Below are 21,271 nucleotides of genomic sequence, written 5' to 3'. Positions count from 1 at the left end.
CAGGAATACTCTGAATATAACTAATGATGGATACAAACTGATGGAAGATCCACTGAAATTAATGGGCATGACTAATGTACAGTAGGCTAGTGTCAATGGATCTAGTCTAACTTAGTTGAATACCACCCTATGTCTCTAATCTTAATTTACCAAGAAAACACTTGGTAGGATTTATCCCCTCAGGACAGAGTTCTTCCAAATTTCATCCAATTCTGCAATATAGATATAGATAAACTGCCTATTATCTCTCTGCGGAGGGTTCCTGCCTAGTCCTGAAGACAAAATAACAAACACAGCTTGGAGGCAAGGGAACACAGGCAGGATGGAGGTAAGGAAGCGGTCTAGCTAAAGCATAAGTGAATGAAAGAAAGACGCCCAAACCCTGCAGATCAATGTGGGGCTGTGCATCTTAGGAAAATAAGTGGCATGGATCAGCCTCCTGGAAGAGTCCCCAAAAGCTGAACCTGTGGAGCAGTCTCCTGGGCAGAAGAGACACATGAAACAGCCTGGATGGGGAAGATTGAACTGGAGTGGTGTAAAGCACCCTCCTGAGAAGAAGGCTGAACAACATGGGGTTGCCTTGCGCAGCCGGTTATAGGAAAAACTGTTCTTACTGCCTCAGCCTAAAAGTGAAAGGATTATTTCACTTATTAGATTATTAGAGTCTGAGCTTGGACATGTGTGACACTTCATAACAAAGTCATGAGAGGGGGGAGGGAATTCCTGGGACACCCCAAGATGAACTAGTTAAATGTCAAGTCCTGCCACAGGAGAGTCTCTCTGTCAAATCAGTCTATTTTTCGTAAAGTGTTCTTGTCTAGGCTGAAAAGCGTGAGCTTGGCAGTTTTTAGGAAATGCAAATCACATTCCTCAAGAACACGGCCTAAATATGCAAACGCTCAACGTGTGAACAAGGGGAGGGGCACTTGCAAGCCCCGTCTCAATTTCCTCATGCATATCACACAACCTCAGTGTCCTCATGCACATCACACACACACACACACACACAGAGAGAGAGAGAGAGAGAGAGACCTTCCCTCAGTCGCCTAGGGAAGATATGCAGGGGGCTTCTGCTGAATGCAAGTCGACTCTTCCGTATGAAGCCACCCTGGGCTCCTACTGGGAGGAAGGGAGGGATAGAAATGTAATAAATAAATAAATAAAATATGATCAGTGACCCTGCTTTACCAGGGTCCTCAATCATGCAGAGGGTTCTGCTTGTGTTCAGGTGAACGTGAGAAGAAGCTCCCTGTGCACTTTGCCCATGCAACACGGAGAAGGCTGGGGACTGAATGAGCTGGGATACACACAACAACGTTGGGGTGGCAGCTTGTGTGTGCAGCCCTTTCCCATCCACATATCTTCCTCCTGAAACCCTAGGGACCAGCTGCCAGCCAGTGTTGACAACACTGAGCTAGATGGACCAAGAGTCTGACTCAGTAGAAAGCACCTTGTCGTGGCCTGGCCCTGCAAGCTTTCATCTTCTGTATATTCCTCTAATGTGCAGAAGAACCTGAAAAAAGCGAGGACAGGCCATGGCAGGTTTCTGTGTGTATGGTGGGGCAGGTCAGGACCCTGGCATGCTGTGTTGTGCTCTGCTGTGGATGGAGTTGTGCTTCCAGGACAGCCTCACCTCCTTGCAACCGCCAAAGCCAGGAAGCTCCACGTCTCTGACAAAGGTCACACTTGCATTTTGAATCATGACAGTTTTCTCAAAGGTCATCAAGTGACCCCAGGTGGTGATAGTGGTGCAGAGATGGAAGAAGGCCTCTTTTCATTTTAGTTACTTGTCACTCTGTTATTGTTTTTCCTGTTAGGTCTGCTTTCTCTATGAGGTGGACACACCCATCTGTCTCTCTGTCTAATGCACACAAAGCGGACCCTGTTGACCATGGTATATTGATTTGATTTAATATTGGCAGCTTCAAGCAAAGAACCTTTATAGGTGCCCATTCAGACTGGCAGAACGGAAGACAGGGAGACCAAAAGTAGGCGGACTGAGAGCCAATGACAGGTGGAGACAATTCTAATTTTGCCTCCATCCTCCACCCTGCTGAGTTCTACAAGGACAACACTGAGACCAAGGAGGAGATGGAAGCTGATAGCCAGGTCCCACCCCTTGGACTGGCCGCAATTAAGAAGGCAGGCAGGTGGGGGTTGACTGAGGGAAAGCTGAGCTTGGTGGGGCACTGCCCCACCTGCCCTAATGAAGCAGCCTCCACTGTTAAATGTACAGTTGTTACTTCTTGTGTGGATTCCAGAATGTCTTTCTTGAATATAATGTTCCTCCTGTCCCAGGCATTTTTGGATTTGTCACTCACTCAGCCAATAGGAATATAGTTTCCCCCCACAAATATTTATTTCTTTATTAAATGTCTATCCTGCTCTTCCTCCCAAAGGGAGCCCAGGGTGCCACCAAAGATTATGAACCATCATAATCATACATTGTGATTGTTCAGTGGAATGTTGTTGTGCAGTTGTCACAGACAGACACCTATTGGTCAATACCTGGGACATCAAGGGTAAAAACCTACACAGGTCTCTCCCACCCATGCCTGCACAATCTTCCTCACAGAGTCTCTCACATGCATCCATGGAGGCAGCCATCTTTTTTTCTGAATAATTCCCCAGGAAGGGGCTGCATGTGATGTCACTTCCTGGGAGGATTTTACAAGAATTCTTTTTACCACGTGGCCAAGGAGATTCTCTAAACTGCTGAAAATGTTTACAGTCTTCAAAGGAAGGAAGAGGCAGCCCTCAGACCATCTCATAAGTGCTTTTATTTTGATAAAAGTGGGCAGGTTTTTTAGGATTTCCCCTAAAAAAATCCACCCACAATTGGGACAATATGGAGCTGATTTTGCAAAAAATAAAAATTAACATGGGATCGTATCCAACTCAGTTCTGCTCAGAGCAGGCCCTCTGAAATTACTGGGCGTAAGATAGCCATGTCTGTTAATTTCAATGGATCTACTCTGAGTAGGACTAACATTGGATACAACCCATGGAAGGGAAATGGAGTGATCCATTCATCCCTATGAATCTTCCCACCCTGTTTATTCGTAGGTCCCAAATCTCCCCAAAAGTCTTGGGCTGGCGTAGCATGGCCCTTCCATCAGCAATCAACAATATCACAAAGGGAGCCCTTTCGGTCCATGTTGCTTCGTGCAGATGCTGTTGAAAATGATGCTTTTTGCCTGAGCTTGTGCAGTGCCCCCCAGCCTGCCTGAGGATCTGAGTCCTAGGAAGAAGCCTGGATCCAAAGCTTTTGTGCGACACGAGCTTGCATTTGACCTCTGAAAGGGGGTGTCCTTCTCTCTCCTTAACACTTAGCAGATCGTCCAAATAAACAGACCCCTTGTCGGAGGGGCAGTCAGGTGTTCAACGTCCCAGCTAGGGACTCCCTGAAATAGCCTGCAGGCATCAAAGGCCAAAGGAAGTCAAGCGCACTGTGACCCTCCTCTCTCTCCCCATTCCTCCAGTTGCCACCCCTTGACCTTTCTAGGATGGGGATACTTGGCCAATTTAGGCATATTGTGGTTGATTGCTTTTACCAGTTTCCTGCCCGTGGGTTAGTAAGAGTCAATCCAGTGGCATTTCTGAGAAGTTCGCAAAAAGTAGTCAAAATGTTCCAGAGGAAATGAGAGAAGCAGCCCATGTTTGCATCTCAGATGGCTTCTCCCCCCCCCTTGTACTGAGCCATTGTTGCTTTTTTTGCTGCTGTGGTTCATTATGACATTTCTGAACCTCTTCTGATAAGGATAGAATCATGGAAGGCGCCCCAGAGGTCATCTGCTCCAACCCTCTGATTAATACAGGCTCTTATAGTGCACAATGCAAGGACTGCAATCCTGATATATAGCCATCCAGCCTCTGCTTGAATATTTCCAGTGGAAAAAAGCCCACCACCACCTCCCAAGGCCATTGCTGTTGATGGTTTCTATTTATTTGCTTGTTTGTTTACTTAGATCATTTACACACCACCTTTGCACAAGCTACAGGATTTTGCACAAGGCCATTCTTAGAAAAGGAAGCGCAAGACCTCAGTACTTTGGAAAGCAAATTGCACTGGCTGCCAATTGGTTCCTGAGCTAGGTTCAAAGTTCTGGTATGGGTGTACAAAGCCCTATACAGCTTGGGACCAGGGTACCTAAAAGATTGCCTCATTCCCTACATATCCAACCTGCATTCTTCAGGAGAGGACATCCAATCAGGAGGTCCATTCCACACAATGTCAGAATCGGGCCTTTAGTGTGGCAGCATCGGCCTTTTGGCATGCCCTCCCAATCCATATCAGACGGGTGCCTTCTCTGTCGCCTTTTTGACACCTGCTCAAGACGTTCCCCTTTCAACAAGCCTTGTAAACTCTTTGTCCGACTTGGTGTCTGTCTTACAATTGAACTGATTTTATGTCACATACATAACATCTATTATATATATAATTGCCAGTTCCAATGCATCTCCACCTCTCTTTTTCTGAAAATGGGGGCGCACAACACTAGCCAAACCACACCCCTTTTCCCTGTAGAACCTGGTGGGATCAGCTCAAGTGTGGGTTTTTTTAATTCCCCTTCCAACAGATTTCGCAACTGATCGGCAGATCAATCGGTTGCCCCTCCAGGTCTGGTCAGTGGAACTACTTTGCTGTAGGCGACTGGTGTGCTCACAGCCTAAGTGACATGATCATCATTTCTGTAGCTCCCCCGCCAAAACAAAAGGTCTTCTAGCCTATTCTTCCAGAATAGGCTGCTTCATGCATCTTCAGATGATATCTCAAGACATAATGGCAGTTAGGCTTTCGAAGAGGGTTAGACAGATTCATGGAGGATAAGGCTATCAGTGGCTACTAGCCACAATGGCTATGTTCTCCCTTTCCTGCCACAGACAGTCCGGCTCTATATAGCAGTTGCTCGAAGTCACAAATGGGGAGAGTGTTGTTGCAGACCGGTCCCATTTGCAAGCCTGCCATCGGGCCGTCTGGTTGGCCACTTTGAGAACAGGATGCTGGACTAGATGGGCCTTTGGCCTGATCTGGCAGCTGGGTTCTTCCATATCTTTCTACACTGGAAATCTGGATCCATCAAGCTTCTCAACTAAAAAAAAAAACATCATGTGTCCTACGCTCACCACTCCAAAAACCAAGAACAAAACACAAGTCTCTGGCGCTATTAAAAAGCGGCATGTGACAGGGCTGTAAAGAGGAAGCTGTTGTGGGCGGTGGGTAGCATTCTCTCCCCCTCCTCCTCCCCCATTCCCATGTTCCAGATCATTATTGTCAGTATCCAGTAGCCCAGACCTCCCACGGGAACGCCGGGAGTTTGTTGGGATGCAGACGGCTCGGATGTGGCAGCAAGGCAGACTCTAAGCGGCGGTGTAATTTAATAAAGAGACACTTAAAGCAGTTTACGGTGGAGTCAGTCCACTTCAGATGGCCTCCTCCGCTAATTTAGCCCTGGCTGCAGCCCCCTAGCTGGCGTCTCCTGGCTCATTAGGGACGGGGGGCACTTCTGGCTTAGCCTCGACGCTCCAGAGACTTTATTACCCAGGACAGCCAATTTCAATCATTCTCTCGGAGGAGGTGTACTTGGGTGGTGGAAGGAGAGAGAGAGACCTCACTCGCTACTGTCTTCCCATGTTGTTTTTGTTGTTTTACTAATCTCTTTCTCATCTTCTTTGCTTTTAGTTGGGAAATGGGAAAAGATCATTGCTTTTTGCCTCCAACTCACAAGCAGTAGTATAGTGGCAAATTCAGAAGTGCAGGGTCCCTTCATGGTAGTCACAGCCATGCCCCCCCTTATTTTGCTGCTGGGTTGAGAATGAGATCTTTGTTAATGCCTTCTCCCACAACAACAGATATCCCTAGGAGCTAAAAAGCATGGAAGGGGAGAGTGTGTTAGCTGTTGAGAAGAGTCTTCTCAATGACTGACCTGCCTCCTTTCACTCTGATTGCCTCCAATCAACAGGAAAGGACAAGGAAGCATGTTAGAAGACACTTTTAAGTGGTTAACACACTCCCTTTTCATGCTGATTGGCTTGTAGGATCCTGGAGACGTAGGGACCCTGCTGAGACCCTGCTCCAAAAAAGTAAAGGGTCTAAGACCAGCACCACCCCGAGACCCTGCAGCACTACACTCCTGCTCACAAGACTCACCTCTTAGCCATCAGGAGCACATTGATTGCTCTCTGATCCCCGATTTGGTTTCAAGGCTGGTTCAGTCACAGCTGAGTAGCGACAGCAAGACGCTGCCTTCCACTTTGGATCCATTCTCGTCAGGAGCTCCCCCCAGAAGTTGACAGCCCTCTTTAGACCAAGGGCTGCATTCCCTTCTAGGCAACCTTCTGAGGACCACGGTGGGTGGGGCCACAGGCAAGATGACCTGAGTTCAGAAGGCTAATTTAAAGGGCCAGAAGCAGGCTATTCATTCATCATTGGCGATCACTCGTGGCCGAGTAAGATTGTCTTCCAAGATAAGGTCTTTAACGGTGGGTCTGTAAGTGACTATGGAGGCCAATTCTGGATCCACACAGCCTCCCACAGTGAGGACAAAGGTTTCCAGATGGAAGATGGTCGCGATGAGGATTTGCTTGACGTGCCTTCCGCTTAGCTCGTTTGTCACTTTCGCCCTGTACTCGTGATTCTTCAAAGTCCACAGCACCTTTGATAATGGCCAACCTCTAATTGGGACGCTCATGGGCCAAGCCTTCCCAGTTCTCAATGCTTGTGTTACATTTTTTTAGATTAGCTTTGAGAACATAGCAGTTTATTCCATATTCGCAATGTTTCCTTACCTGCATTTTATTTGATCTTTCACAAGACATAAAAGCACTTCTGGAAATCTGGTGGAATCTAGTGGAAATTTAGTAATCATTCCTGTGTTAAAGGCTTCCAGAAAAAAAAGTTTGCAACCCCATTCACCCAGAAAATTGTGGGAGTAAAGTGATGAAATCTGGGAGGAATACTGCACACTCCTTTCCTGCCATTTTCATGGGGGAATAATGGGGGAACCAACGTGTGCATGGGCAGAAAGGGTGGGGAACTAGGGACCAATGACGTTCGCTGTTGTGTCACACCACACCCACTGGCATGAATGAAATTTAGCGAGACATGGAGATCTATCGGTCAAAACGTCACCATTCCATAAGGCAGCGGGAACTACGGTGTGAAAGGAATTGGGGCAGAAGAGCTACCATTTTATTTATTTATTTGTTTCTTTAGTTTGTTTATTTACCGGCCCATAGCCGAAGCTCTCTGGGCGGTTTATAGTAACTGAAAACATTAAAAAGAAATATACAAATTTAAAACACATCTTCTAAAAACAATTTAAAAAATTTAAAACAATTTAAAAACACATGCTAAAATGCCTGGCAGAAGAGGAAAGTCTTGACCTGGCACTGAAAAGGTAACAGTGATGGCGCTAGGTGCACCTCATCAGGGAGATCATTCCATAATTTGGGGGCCACCACTGAGAAGGCACTCTCCCTTGTTGCCACCCTCCAAGCTTCCCTCAGAGTAGGCACTTGGAGGAGGGGCTTAGATGTTGAGCGTAGTGTACGGGTGGGTTCGTATCGGGGGAGGCGTTCCATCAGGTATTAAGCCGTGTAATTATAATCAGTCAAACTAACACTGTAAAGCCCATGTCTGAATGCAGCCACAATTTTGTCCTCCAGCAGAAGGGAATGGCTACCCCCAGCCTGCAACCATACCCAGGGGAGGCTGGTGGCTCTGATGTCGATGGGGTGATGAATCCAGTCCAGGTTTTAGTCTGAATTTGCGAGGAGCTGTCCAAGATGCTGAGCACCTCGAGCACTGCAGCACCAAGGCCAGCACCTGGAAAATTCGGACTAAAACCCGGAGTGGATTCACTGCCCCACTGACATTGGAGTCACCACTGTACACACCTGAGCATCCGGATGCTGCCTGAGGTGGTCACCTCATTCTCCCAAATGGGAGGGCCTGACTTTGAGCAGTAAGTTGAATCTGCCCCCAGGGTCCCCCACAGTTCCCACAAAAGGAAAGAAGGAGCAGAGGTCCCCAGTGGCAGAAGCCAAGCCAGGACTCTCCAGTAGGCAAGTTTCTATACACACTCACACATTCCTCTCTCTCCTCCACCCCAGACAAGCAAGAGGCATGATCAGGGTTCAAGGACGCAACTCCAGCCAGGCAGGAAACACTCGTGGTGTGAAGTGAAAGGGGGGAGGGGTGTGGAGCGGGGAGACAGGGTGTGGCCTGGAGAGAGTTTGGGGGGCAAATAGAAAGGCCCAGAGGGCCCCAATCCACCCCCCAGCTGAGGGTTACTTGCTCTTGAATTCATGTTCGGACATGCACATTATGCTTCGCCACGACCTCCCTCAAAACTGCGGAAACTCACCAGCAACATTGCCACCTGTGATGCACTGGCTACCTGTCTGCTGCTATAAGCAAAGCTGGCAGCTAGAGATGGGGGATAAATCTGATTCGGTTCACATTTCAAGCAGAATCTATCAAAGCTCCACTTTCTGAAACAATATGAGGACCGAAACACAGCCATCCTTCGAAATTCGCACTTACCTGAATTTTGCTATGCAGTTCTCCATTAAACAAAAGCTACAAAGATGCATATGTTAGGGGAAAGCCTGCGTAACAATGAATATATTTGTGAAAAGAACAGGCAAAATGCATTATATTAGGAGAAAGTGCTTGCAAAAATGTTTACATTACTTTAACTGCATACAAAAATGTGTTCATTAGGAGAAATTTGCTTTAAAATGTTGAAGCATTTTCGGAAGAACTTTTTAAAAAGGAACTCACAAATTTCTGCAGAAATGTGATGAAGCAAATTTAGGATTGGAAAAATGAGACACAGAGAGAACTGAAATGTGTAGACCTTTTAGTCCCTGCTGGCGGCCGCATTCTTCAAGCAGCAAAGAGGAGGCTGCCCCTTTAAACAGACTCTGAAAGAGTATGGAATTACGACTAACTTAGTTTGGAGCCTTTGTGTATGGCTTTCAGGAAGAGATAAACCATTAATCATGCACAATTACTCTGACCTTGCATGAACTAACATTTTTCTGAACACGTAAGATTGCCAACACGGAGGACCTTAAGAAGCTGACATGATTGGCTCAGAGTAGGGCTTGCTACAACCGAAGTCTTAGCCCCCTAACCTTTTGTCATTGCTGTTCAGTGACATGACTCAGCCCTTGAACATATAAAATAGTAACAGGCGGGGGGGATCCAAACTCCACCATCAGGCAATATCTGTATTGAGACCATATGAAACGTCACAAAAATAGTAAGCAAGCTCTCATGATCTTCAGAACTCTTTGTAAACTTCTACAGCAGGGATCAGCAACCTTGGGGCCCCGGGTCAGTCTTGGCCCACCAGGGGGTCCAAGTTAGGCTGCAAGACCATTTTCACCAAGCTCCCTACAGATGTTCATGCTTTGGCAAGTGGATGGGGCCAAGCGGATGTTCTTCCTTTGTTTTAATATGTTTTTAAAGATGATTTGTTGTAATATGTTTTAAAATCTTTTGTTCTGAAGGTATTTTAAAGCGCTTTTAGTGTTTTTGTTTGCCACCCTGGGCTCCTGCTGGGAGGAAGGGCGAGATATAAATCAAAGAAGGAAGGAAGGAAGGAAGGAAGGAAGGAAGGAAGGAAGGAAGGAAGGAAGGAAGGAAGGAAGGAAGGAAGGAAGGAAGGAAGGAAGGAAGGAGGAGGAGGAGGAGGAGGAGGAGGAGGAGGAGGAGAAGGAGAAGGAGAAGGAGAAGGAGAAGGAGAAGGAGAAGGAGAAGAAGAAGAAGAAGAAGAAGAAGAAGAAGAAGAAGAAGAAGAAGAAGAAGAAGAAGAAGAAGAAGAAGAAGAAGAAGAAGAAGAAGAAGAAGAAGGAGAAGGAGAAGGAGAAAGAGAAGGAGAAGGAGGAGAAGAAGAAGAAGAAGAAGAAGAAGAAGGAGAAGAAGAAGGAGAAAAAGAAGGAGAAAAAGAAGAAGGAGAAGGAGAAGGAGAAGAAGAAGAAGAAGAAGAAGAAGGAGAAGGAGAAGAAGAAGAAGAAGGAAAAGGAGAAGAAAAGCAGCAGCAGCAACAGTGAATACTGGTCATATTCACTGGACTGATTTCCATTCCGGACATGGGATAAATAAGTGAACACTGGCAATTTCCACTGTTGCTGCTCTATCCTTTTAAGACCCATGGTGACTGACATGATGCAGTCATGTTTGATTATGTATTTGTTTTAAATCAGGCTATCGTTCCCTGCCCTGAGATCTTGTGATTATAAGGTGGGTAATATTTTAAATGAATCATTTCCCTTTTCTTTTCTTTTTCTTTCAAGGATCATTTTGCCAATGCAATTGGAAAAAGTTTGGATTAGCATGTACCACTCAAGACTTATGTCAGTCTCAAGGCATCAGATTCCTCTGCTGGCACTGAAAAAGAGCAGGCGATGGATAGAATCCTCTCTGGGCAGCAACTTCTACGATTTGCCAGAGATCCCGGAAGTGACAGAGAAAGAAAGACACAGCTGGCTTGTTTCTCAAAGGGACATTCACAGCTTTTTCAAGTTATGTCAGATCATAATGGATGAAAGAACCAGCATGGAAGGGGGGAGTGTTAGCTACTGAGAAGAGTCTTCTCAGCGGCTGACTCACCTCCTTTCACTCTGATTGGCTCCAATCAGTAGGAAAGGGCAAAGAAGCATGTTAGAAGAGTCTTCTCAGTGGCTAACACACTCCCCTTTCATGCTGATTGACTCAAAGGATGCTGCAGACATAGGGACCCTGCTCTCAGAAAAGGAAGGGGTCTAAGACCTCCCAAGACCCTAGATAACTACACCCCTGCTCACAGGTGTGACCATCGTGTGCTCTCCTGTGGCTTCAGGCAAGTCTTTGCGACCAATTCATTTAATGGTGGAGGCTTCAATGGCGGCAATGCCTGCTTCTTCTAGCAGCAGGTCCTTTTATTTTTGATCTGCCCCGGTTATACCCATTCAGCAGACCCATAAAAAGACAGCCAGCATGGTGTAGTGGTTACAGCATCAGACTAGGGCCTGGGAGATCAGGGTTTAAATTCCCACTCAACCATAGGGCTCACTGGATGATTTTAGGCCTCTCTCTCTCTCTCTCTCTCTCTCTCTCTCTCTCTCTCTCTCTCTCTCTCTCAGCATATCCTACCTCACAGGGTTGTTGTGAGGAGAAAATGGGGAGAGGGAGAACCCTGTGTGCCACCTTGAGCTCCTTGGAGGAAGAATGGGATACAAATGTAGAGGCTGCAGAAACACAAACAGTCGTAAAGTGCCAAATTCAGAAGTGCAGGGACCCTTCAGAATAGTCACAGCCACACCCCCTTCTAAGATTATGGAATGATCTGGCCAGGCTTGAATTACTGCTTTCTGCTGTCACTGTCACCATTTGACTGTCCTTTCACATTGTCAGAGATAGTGCTTGAATTACTGAATTCAGTGTCTACATGTTTACTTCCTGCTGCTGTCAAACTGCTTGATGATATAGATGGGACGGTATCATCAGGATTCACTGTCTCTCCTTCTGCAATTACAGAATTCTCACTCTCCACATCTTGACTTTTTGAAGTAAGGAAGGCCTGTCACTCTGATCGGCTCCAATCAGCAGGAAAGGACAAGGAAGCAAGGTAGAAGATTCTTCTCAGTAGCTAACACATTCCCCTTTCATGCCCATTGGCTCACAGGATGCTGGAGACATGGGGACCCTGCTGGGATCTGGCTCCCAGAAATGTAAAGAGTCTTAGACCCCCTGAGACCCTGGACCACTACACCCCTGGACACAAAAGTCCAGTTTGCAACTTTTCTGATCCAGAAAGGGCGAAGGACTCTTGCTATCAAGACTCACCCTGCCTGCCCTCGATGTACTGAGCATCAAGAATAGCCATTATATGTGCCAAAGGTTTGGAAAACAAAACTACTATTGTCTTGCAGCTATTTACTTATGCATGCAGAGACTGAGGTGGGGAAAGGGAACGCGAGCCAGAAACGCACACCCACCATTACACATTGTGTTCTAATTTTAACACCTCGGATCCCATCCACTTCAGTCCTATTGGCTCCAGCTCGTACAATCCCCAAATCCAGGACGCCATTCTCATTTTCTCGGACCAGAGGTCGCTACCGTTGTGGCCGCCTTCCTCTCTCCCCGTTGTAAATCTGGAAACGTTGCAGATGCCATTGTGCGTAATGTCTCCTCCTTGACAGAACCCCCCAGTGTTATTTTGGTCTCTGTCCCAAGCGATCAAAAATAGCAGAGCAACCCCCGCCCCAACCCCACCCCGCAAATGATAGAACAATGGACTCCTAGAGACAGAGGTGTCAGTAGCTGCCTCAACAGTTGGCATGAGAAGTCTTGGGTCACAAGCACCTCACTGGCTGTACTGATCCCCGAGGAATCGATAACGGACTCAGAGCCAAAGGCTGGGCTGGTTATTTCATAGGAAGCTGCCTTTGCCCTGAGTTAAGCCATCGGTCCACCCAGCTCAGTGTTGTCTGCACTGACTGGCAGCAGCCTTCCTAGGATGCAGGCAGGGGTCTCTCCCAGCCCTACCTGGAGAAGCTACTGGGGATTGAACTGGGGACCTTCTGTACGCAAAGCAGATGCTCTGCGGCTGAGCCATCACTCTTCCCCAGGAACATAGGAATCTGTTTTATACTGGATCGGACCATTGGTCCATCTGGCTCAGTGTTGTCTACACTGACTGGCAGCAGTGGCTCTCCAGGGTTTCAGGCAGGGAGTTTCTCCCAGCCCTACCTGGAGATTGTGGCATGCCCATGGCAGATTCTACATTATATGTCCCTATCTACCTCATTCTCAAGAAATGTTGCGATTCCCAGCAATGGGATTTCAGAGTACACTGACTCTGACCATGAGGGGAGCACATATCAAATCATGGTTAGTAGCCAGAGAGTGGCCAGGTTGGGCATTGGCCAAGGGCTGCTGAAGGGCCCCTCCTTAGGGTGGGCAGAGACCGCTCCCATTCCGTGATCCGCGGCAGCATCGGGTCCTGCAACCTGACCCTGCCACGGATCTTGGAGAGGGCTTCAAGAAGCCTGAGGGCTTCAGTAAGCCACCTCTTCCATCAGTGTGAATGCGGGTTGAACAGCTGAAGTAGGGAAGGATCCTTCTCTGACCCTGGAGACCTGCGGGCAGTAAAATCAGATGGTCCTGGGCTTGGTAGCCAAATATCCTGAGCATTGGCCAACCTTGGTGGATGGAGTCTCTCCAGGGCCTGAAGTTACTTCCCTGAGAAGCTACCACCTGCAATTCTGTGAATCGCCACATGAGGCAGCTGTCCACCATTCATAATAGCATCAGAAGAGCTCTGCAGCTGGATCAAGCCAGTGGCTCATCGAGTCCAGCATCCTATTACAGTGGCCAATCAGATGCATCGATGGGAAGCCCACAAGCAGGTCTTGAGCGTAACAGCCCTCTCCCCTCCTGCCATTCGCAGCAACCGGCATTCAGAAGCATGCTGCTTCGGACAATGGAGGCAGAACATAGCCATCGGGGTTAGTAGCCTTGATTTGTCTGTTTCTTAATGTAACCCACAGACCACATTCTTAAGTGCAGCTATTTGAAGGATGACTACATTCCATTCCACCCATTAGTCTGGAAGACGAGGATCAAGTCATTTCATATCGGAATGCATCCTGAATGAATTCCGTGAGGATCCCTAAAATGAGAGCCAATCTCCACATTCAGCAACTTCGCAGGGCACTGGAATCATATCATTACAGAAATAAAAAGGGGAGGCATGGCATGCTTAAGTGCCCCCCCCCGCCCATGTAAACCAGGGAGGAAACTTCCTGCATTTAGAAAACTAGTAAATCTTGACTAGGACCCTTCTTCTCAACATGCCAATTTTCAGCCAAAAGAGAATCTGGGGAGAGCATTCAATCACACAGTTCCCCTGTCTCAGGCATGAGGTTTTGCAGTCCCACGAGGTCAGGGGAGCACTACATTATTTTTCTCACTGTGTGGATCAAGCCTAAGCTGTGCTTAGTACAGTTTCCTTGGTAGTGGAATAACAGATGGCTAATAGATAGTTTCTTAAACAGTTAATCGATGGTTATTGAGTCAATATATTTCTTGTAATCAAGGTTTACAAGCCACCTATAAGATCTTCTGCAGATGTTCTGGTAGTCGACTATAACATATGCACTGCAACTGCAGAACATCTGTTAACCATTTATTGATTCTGTATAAAATGTTTATGAACAGACCGTTAATATAAACTATGGCCCACAAATGTCTCCATCCCTGGCAACCTAAGCTAAACTTTAGCATGGATTTCTCAACTTGAACTATAACATACCAACGGAATAAGCTACCTTAACTGCAGAATGTCATTCTTGGAAGGTTTGCAGTGAAAAGGCGGGATGCAGAACGACTGGAGAAGCTCCGACTTCAACACTGAATGCTTTCCTTTGTCACTCTGTCATGAGCATTAAAATAACCTTCCCAGTCTTTGTTGGAATTGGTTTTTAAGATGTTTTTAAAGTTTGTTTTTTAAAAAAAAAAGTTTTAAAGATGTTTTGTTTTAATATGGTTTAGTCTTGTGTGTTTAGGATGCTTTAAAGTGCTTTTAATGTTTTTGTTTGCTGCCCTCGGCTCCTTCTGGGAGGAAGGGCAGGATATACATTTACTACTACTACTACTACTTAATAATAATAATAGTAATAATAACTGTAACTGTGTTTTATAATGTTTTTAACCATTTTTAGCAGGACCGGCACCAGGCATGACTGGGCCCATGGGCACCAGCCTGTCCCAGGGCCGTTGTGCTGTAGCCCAACACCCTCCCGATACAGGCAGCACAGGGCCAATAAGCCTACCTGTGTGCCAGCTACCTCTCATGTCGTTTGAATGACATGTGTATGTAGTGTGCATGCCTGCCATCAACCAAGATGGTGGTGGGGGCATCAGCCCATTAAGGAAGCCCCGTTGCCATCTTGGGTGATGGCTGGCATTCACACTGGCAGGAGAGGTAGGTGGGGCATGCATGTTGGCTTATTGAAGCCTGAGCTGTCTGTTTTGGGGGGCACCTGGGAGCTCCCTCTCCATGATCCATGGCAGGGTCAGGTTGCAGGACCCAATGCTGCCGTGGATCATGCAATGGGAGTGCCACCCTCCCACCCTAAGGAGGGGCCCTTGGCCAGGGCCCAACCTGGTCACACCTGGTTTTTAGAATGCTTTATTTTTTTCTTGTTGCTCAGTTGTCTTGTTGATATTTTGCTGCCCTGGGCCCCTTTGGGAGGAAGGGTGGGCTATAAATTCAATAATGATAATGATAAAGGTAATGATTTGACCAGAAGTTGCTAAATTCCCCATTTAATCCCAGCACAATCACACCTCCTCCATTTTTCGACTTTCCTAATGAAACTCCAGCCAGGCCTTGCATGAATTAAGGACCAAGTAAACAGTACTTAACGGTTCTAATTGAAGGTCAGTAAATCCCCGCAAGATTAAACAAGTCCTGCAGGGAGATGTGTAAATCTCTTTTGCCTTTAATGGCACCCCGGCCAAACCCCTTGTACTTGGCCATGCAAGACTTAATAGCCGTGGTATGCGCCTTAATCAAAACCATTTTGCCACAAAAAGGGGGCAGGGTATAAATCACAACTGCTTTTGGCATTCAACCCCGGCACACATTCCTCCCCCCACCCCACCCCAAAAAAGACCTGCTTATGCATCTGAGCTCCTTCCTGATGCCTAGTTAGCTATCTGGCAGGCACCATGCTCCAGATCTAAAATACCTATTTTGCTGCTCTGCAGGGGGAAATCGAGATGAGGGGAAATAAAGCACCGCAGATTGCAAAGGGCGCCAAGCCAGCTCTCCTTCCAATTTAGCGATTGTTAATAAGCCCAAGCACGGAACTAACCCCTTTTGCAGTTAGCCCTTGTATGCTTAATAATCTCATCAAAGTTTATGTCCTGAGCTGTATTTCAAGGTTTTAACGGCTAGAGTGCAGAGTGCACCTTGAAGGGAGATGGGGGGGTGGAACGCTTTGAAGGCTTCAATTTACATTTCGGGCCATCAAGTTGAAAGTGGGCAACCCCAGACTGATGGAGACTGTCGCCTTTCACCTTTCACCTGCGCACACCTGGGCTCTGGGTCGTGACTTCCGGCGGTGCTGACTGCAGTAATCTCTTTCCAGATCCCGGGAAAGCCATGAGTAAGGATGGCCCAAAATTTCTCTGTAAAGCATTCTGATCCATTTTCTTAAGTCTTGCTTTTTTTTTTTTCTCGTGCAAAGTCCTTTTGAACCGGGGCTGGAGCCAGACTTCAGAAGTGGCCCCCAATCAGTGGAGGCTGGTCTGTTAGGGCGAATGGGGGCATTGCCCCACCAACCTCCGTCTGCCTCCAGCCAGCCCCCACCTTCCTTCCTCCTTACTTGCATCCAGTCCGGGGGGGGTGGCACTGCCAGTCACCTTCAGTGTTGCCTCTTCACAGGGAGGAGGAGGAGGAGGGCAAAACTAGAATAAAGTGGCTCTGACGGCCATTGGCCTCTCTGCCTTCTGTCCTCCCAGTCCCAATGGGCACCAGACACCACTGCTTACTCGGTCCCTCTTGCACTTCCATTCTTCCCTTCCACTTTCCTCTTCCACTCCCCTGATTGTCCGTTATTTCTCCTCTGCCTTTTCACCCCAGCTCTCTCTCCACACTCTCCTCCATTACCCACCTCCTCTTCCTCCTCCCACCCCACCTCCAACCCCAGCATGCCTGCAGCCAGATCAGGGAGAGTCAGCGGCACCCTTAATTGCTGCTCCATGGCCTGATGCCAACAGGAGGTGACATCGCCCGAGCGCGGAACTGCAACCCTCTTGGTGCATATTCCCTCTGTCGCAGCGCATCAGAGGAGATTTCACAACCAGGAATGCTGGAAGCCACTGGAGGAGTGGGAAGCCACAGAAATCATTGTGAAGCCGGCATGAAAAGCTGAAATAGGTTGGTAAAACCTCGCTTCCAAGGCGGGTTCTCCCGGTGCTTTCTGCGCTGTTGGTCTCCAGCGGCGAGCGTTTACAAGAATTGGCATCCCAGGAACGGCAATGTTACACCAGAGTTTTGTACAGCGGAAACAAAACTTGGCATCCCACTCCACTGGGGCCACTTGGCTTGCAGTAGGAGGGAGACTTTCCAGTAATTCAGCCAGATGGCAGTTGCTTAACCGAAGAATATGAGGAGAGCCCTGATGGATCAGGATATGTCCCTCTAATCCAGAATCCTGTTTTCACAATGGCCAACTGGATGCCTATGTGACGCTCACAAGCAAGAACTGACAAGCAACAAGCACTCTCCCCTCCTGTACTCTCCAGCAGCTGGTATTCTGCCTCTGATAGTCAGAGTAGTGATGTTGGCCCAGAAGGAGGATTGAATTTAATTGTTCTACATGAAAGGCAGCTGGGACTCAGTGCATCTCCCTCATATCTTACACTGGGGGAGGCAGCCTCCCATGCGGCTCTCCAGACCTCTCTTCTGTGGCCCTTGGAACTTTCTGCAGGCCACGCTTCCTCTCCAGGACACACCCCTTGCCTGGCATTGTTCACACTATCCTAGATTTTTAATTTTTTTATTATGTTTTTATTTTATTTTTTGCCTAGCTGGAAGGTGCCCTTCAGTTGTAATAATTGCTCTCCTGGGTGGAGACAATCTCTGACTCTCTTCTGGAGGGCTATTCATGTTTACACAAATAAATACTAGTTGTTTTTATAGCCTGCTCCTCAGCTAGAAGTACCCAGAATGGCATAGAATATAATCATGAACCACATAATATAGAAATCTAGGAACTGTTGGGATAAGCAAGCTTGCATCCTTTTAATAGGGAGATGTCCCTTCTAGCCAGAATTTGGGGACACCTCTATGCTTGTTTACTGTGATGTAACTTCCTGTTGACAGGTGCTATTTCCTCCTTCTCCTCCTCTTCTTTGTTAAGAGATATTGTTCTTTTTTTTGCAGTTTTCTCCATCAAGCTACAGGAGAGAGAAGCCTCTACAGGTTTCTCTCCCAGATGATCCCAATCATGGACTAAAATCTTCTACCTTTTTCTAATTTTTTCCCAAGCTAGAGGCTATGTTTCCTGAACATATGAAAGGTTGTGAGTTGTTGTTGTTGTTGTTATGTGCCTTCAAGTCGATTACGACTTATGGCGACCCTATGAATCAGCGACCTCCAAGCGCATCTGTTGTGAACCGCCCTGTCCAGATCTTGTAAGTTCAGGTCTGTGGCTTCCTTTCTGGAATCAATCCAGCTCTTCTTTGGCCTTCCTCTTTTTCTACTCCCTTCTGTTTTTCCCAGCATTATTGTCTTTTCTAGTGAATCATGTCTTCTCATGATGTGACCAAAGTAGGATAACCTCAGTTTCATCATTTTAGCTTCTAGTGACAGTTCTGGTTTAATTTGTTCTAACACCCAATTATTTGTCTTTTTTGCAGTCCATGGTATGCGTAAAGCTCTCCTCCAGCACCGCATTTCAAGGTTGTGAGTAAACAATACTTTTTACCAAAGAAGACTGTCTCTGTTGCTTTCATTCAGCTAGTCTGTATGAGGGGAAGGTGGGCTGGTTAATTCTCATGCCGCTTTGCCAAATATATACTCTGCTAAGAAACAGAACTGCTAAACTGTTGATATTTCATTTAAACCAAACTCTGCTTTATAAGGACATCAGAAGAGCCCTACTCGATCAGGCCAGTGGCCCATCGAGTCCAGCATCCTGTTCTCACAGTGGCCAACTGTATGTGCCAAATGGAAGCCCACTAGCACAACCTCAGCACAACAGCACTCTCCTCACATGCAGTTCACAGCAGCAGATATTCAAAGGCATACTGCCTTTGACACAGAGGTGTAGTCATGCAGGATCTCGGGGGGGGGTCCTAGACCCTTTACTTTTTGGGGAGCAGGGTCCAAGCAGGTTCCCCATGTCTCTAGCATCCTGCAAGCCAATCAGCATGAAAGGGGACATTATACGGATCTTGAGGCCAACAACCAAATACAGAAAATGTGGATTTTGCACTTAGGTATAGATGGGCCCTCAAACAACAAAAATCCCCCAAACCTAACTTCAGCAATGGCAAAAGAGAAACACCCTTCTTTCTGGGCACTCTGAGAAATCCTAGCAATGCCGTCTCCCTCAAGCAGCTGCCCAGGGGGACGGAGGGAATGTGAAGAGATGAGAGAATTTGGCACCTTCTCTAGGGGCTTGTGATGACAGATGGAATCGCCCTGTCTCTCTCAGGGCAGAATTCAGAGGATGGGGCCAGCATGATGTAAACATGGACCTTGAAGGTAGGCAGAGAACATGTCACAACCACTGGTACAGGACTATGCTAGGGGCAAAGCCAGCTTGCAATGCAAGGGTGAAGGACACATCAATGAAGTTGCAGACCCATAGAGGAGGAGGAGGAGGAAGGGCCATGGATCAATGGCAGAGCATCTTCTTTGCATGCAGAAGGTCCAAGGTTTAATCCCCCCCCTCTCCAGGCAGGACTAGGAAAAGGCTGTTTGTAACTTTTTGGTTGCTTTTATTGTGTTTCTATATCACACAGAAGGCGAATAATGATGGTGGTGGTAATAATAACAATAATAATATATCCTGAAACGGATACTCTATGCTGGCATGTTTTGTTGCAAGACCCTCGCGCACCCAGCACACCCCAAGTGGGGAAACCGTGGCCCTCCAGATGTTGTTGAACTCCAGCTCCCATCAGCTTTGAGCAGCATGGCCAATGGTCAAGGATGATGGCAGTTGTAGTCCAGCAATGTAGCTCAGGGGTAGAGCCCCTGCTTTGTATGCAGAAGGTCCCAGATTTAATCCCTGGTGTCTCCAGGTGGGGCTGGGAGTATCCCCTCTCTCAAACCCTGGAGAGCCATTGCAAGTCAGTGTGGATAAGGCAGATTCCTATGTTCATCAAGAGTATCCATAGCTCAGTGAAAGATCTCATGCTTTGCACGAAAACAAGACAGCTCCCTTTGTTCCTAAAGGCCACGGGTCCCCAATCCTTGCAGTAAACAAATGGCTTTATATTCCTATCCCTTTTATTTTTGTCTTGCAATGGAGCAGTTCCTGATGGATTGTACCCAAGGTTTTCCTGCACTGGTGCGAAAGAAGAAGAAGAAGAATCCCCTTGGTGTTCTCAGCAAACAGGAACTGTGCTGAAAATATTAATGTGCTTATCGACTCCTGTGCCAACAATGACTTACTAAATTTCCAAGCCTGGAAGAGAAAGCCTGAATGTGGCTCTCAAAGCAGACCACACTCTCTCTTTGGCAGAACGGCCATCTGGCATCATGAAAGCAAACAGCCAGGGGTCACTGTAATAAAGTTATTGTATGTTTTAGAAGACTGAAGGCATTTGAGTAATGTAGATGAATGGGTAGAGAATGCCAAGATGGCAGGCGTATCAGGAGGAAACAATCATGAAATGACAAATTGGTACCTTAGAAGTAAAGGGAGGGCTGGAGCTCAGAATGGAGCACCTTCTTTGCACACAGGAAGCCACAGGTTCAATCCCCAGCAAAGGTAGGGCTAGTGGAGAAATCTCTGCCCGAAATCTGGGAGAAACCCTAGTTGTACTTGCCAGAATCCTGTGGAATAGACAGACTGATTTACTCAAGGCGGCCCAGTTCTCCTCGGGACTGTGAAGCATTGGTGTGCAATGTCACTGTTAAAAGATTTAGAAAGGGCTCGCATTATGAAATTAGTATAAAATATAGACTAGAGATAACATGGTTAGGATAACAGTACAACACCAGAAGATGATCACCAGACAGACAGAAAAGGCTTGGGTAAATAAAAATAAAAATAGAGTCTTAGTTGTTGTTATGTGCCTTCAAGTCTATTATGACTTACAGCTACCCTATGAATCTTTTTTGAATATATTCATAGGGTTTTCATGGTAAGGCATATTCAGAGGTGGTTCACCACTGCCTTCCTCTAAGCCTACGGCACCCGGTATTCCCAGGCGGTCTCCCATCCAAGTGCTAGCCAGGCCTGACCCTGCTTAGCTTCCGAGATCAGACGAGATCGGGCGTGTTCAGGGTAGTATGGCCATAGGCAAAGTCTTAGAGTGTAATCCAAACTCCCTGTGCACCAAGCTGGGAGGGGGGGGGAGTTGGATTAGGCAGAGGTGTCCCTCCACCCAGACCTGCCAGCTTCTGGCTGCAGACTGACTGCTGTATCACTCTACTGGCACAGAGCTGGGGCTATGGATGGGCGCCATCTCTCAATTTTGGTTTCTCTCAGATTCTTGTCTTCCCAGTAATAAGTTCAGTTCTCC

The 21,271-nt window shown here is 47.1% G+C and overlaps 1 non-coding gene across 1 annotated transcript; it reads right to left on the bottom strand.

The window, feature by feature from the left end:
• Positions 1-20,931: 20,931 nt before the first annotated feature.
• On the bottom strand, positions 20,932-21,050 carry LOC133373542 (5S ribosomal RNA). The gene has a single exon (XR_009759691.1). It is a non-coding gene; the product is annotated as a 5S ribosomal RNA (ribosomal RNA).
• Positions 21,051-21,271: the final 221 nt, after the last annotated feature.

The sequence above is a fragment of the Rhineura floridana genome, chromosome 19 (genome assembly GCF_030035675.1).
Source record: "Rhineura floridana isolate rRhiFlo1 chromosome 19, rRhiFlo1.hap2, whole genome shotgun sequence".
Taxonomy (NCBI): Eukaryota; Metazoa; Chordata; class Lepidosauria; order Squamata; family Rhineuridae; genus Rhineura; species Rhineura floridana.
The sequence above is the reverse complement of the archived record's forward strand: the minus strand, read 5'-3'. Positions and strand labels throughout refer to the sequence as shown.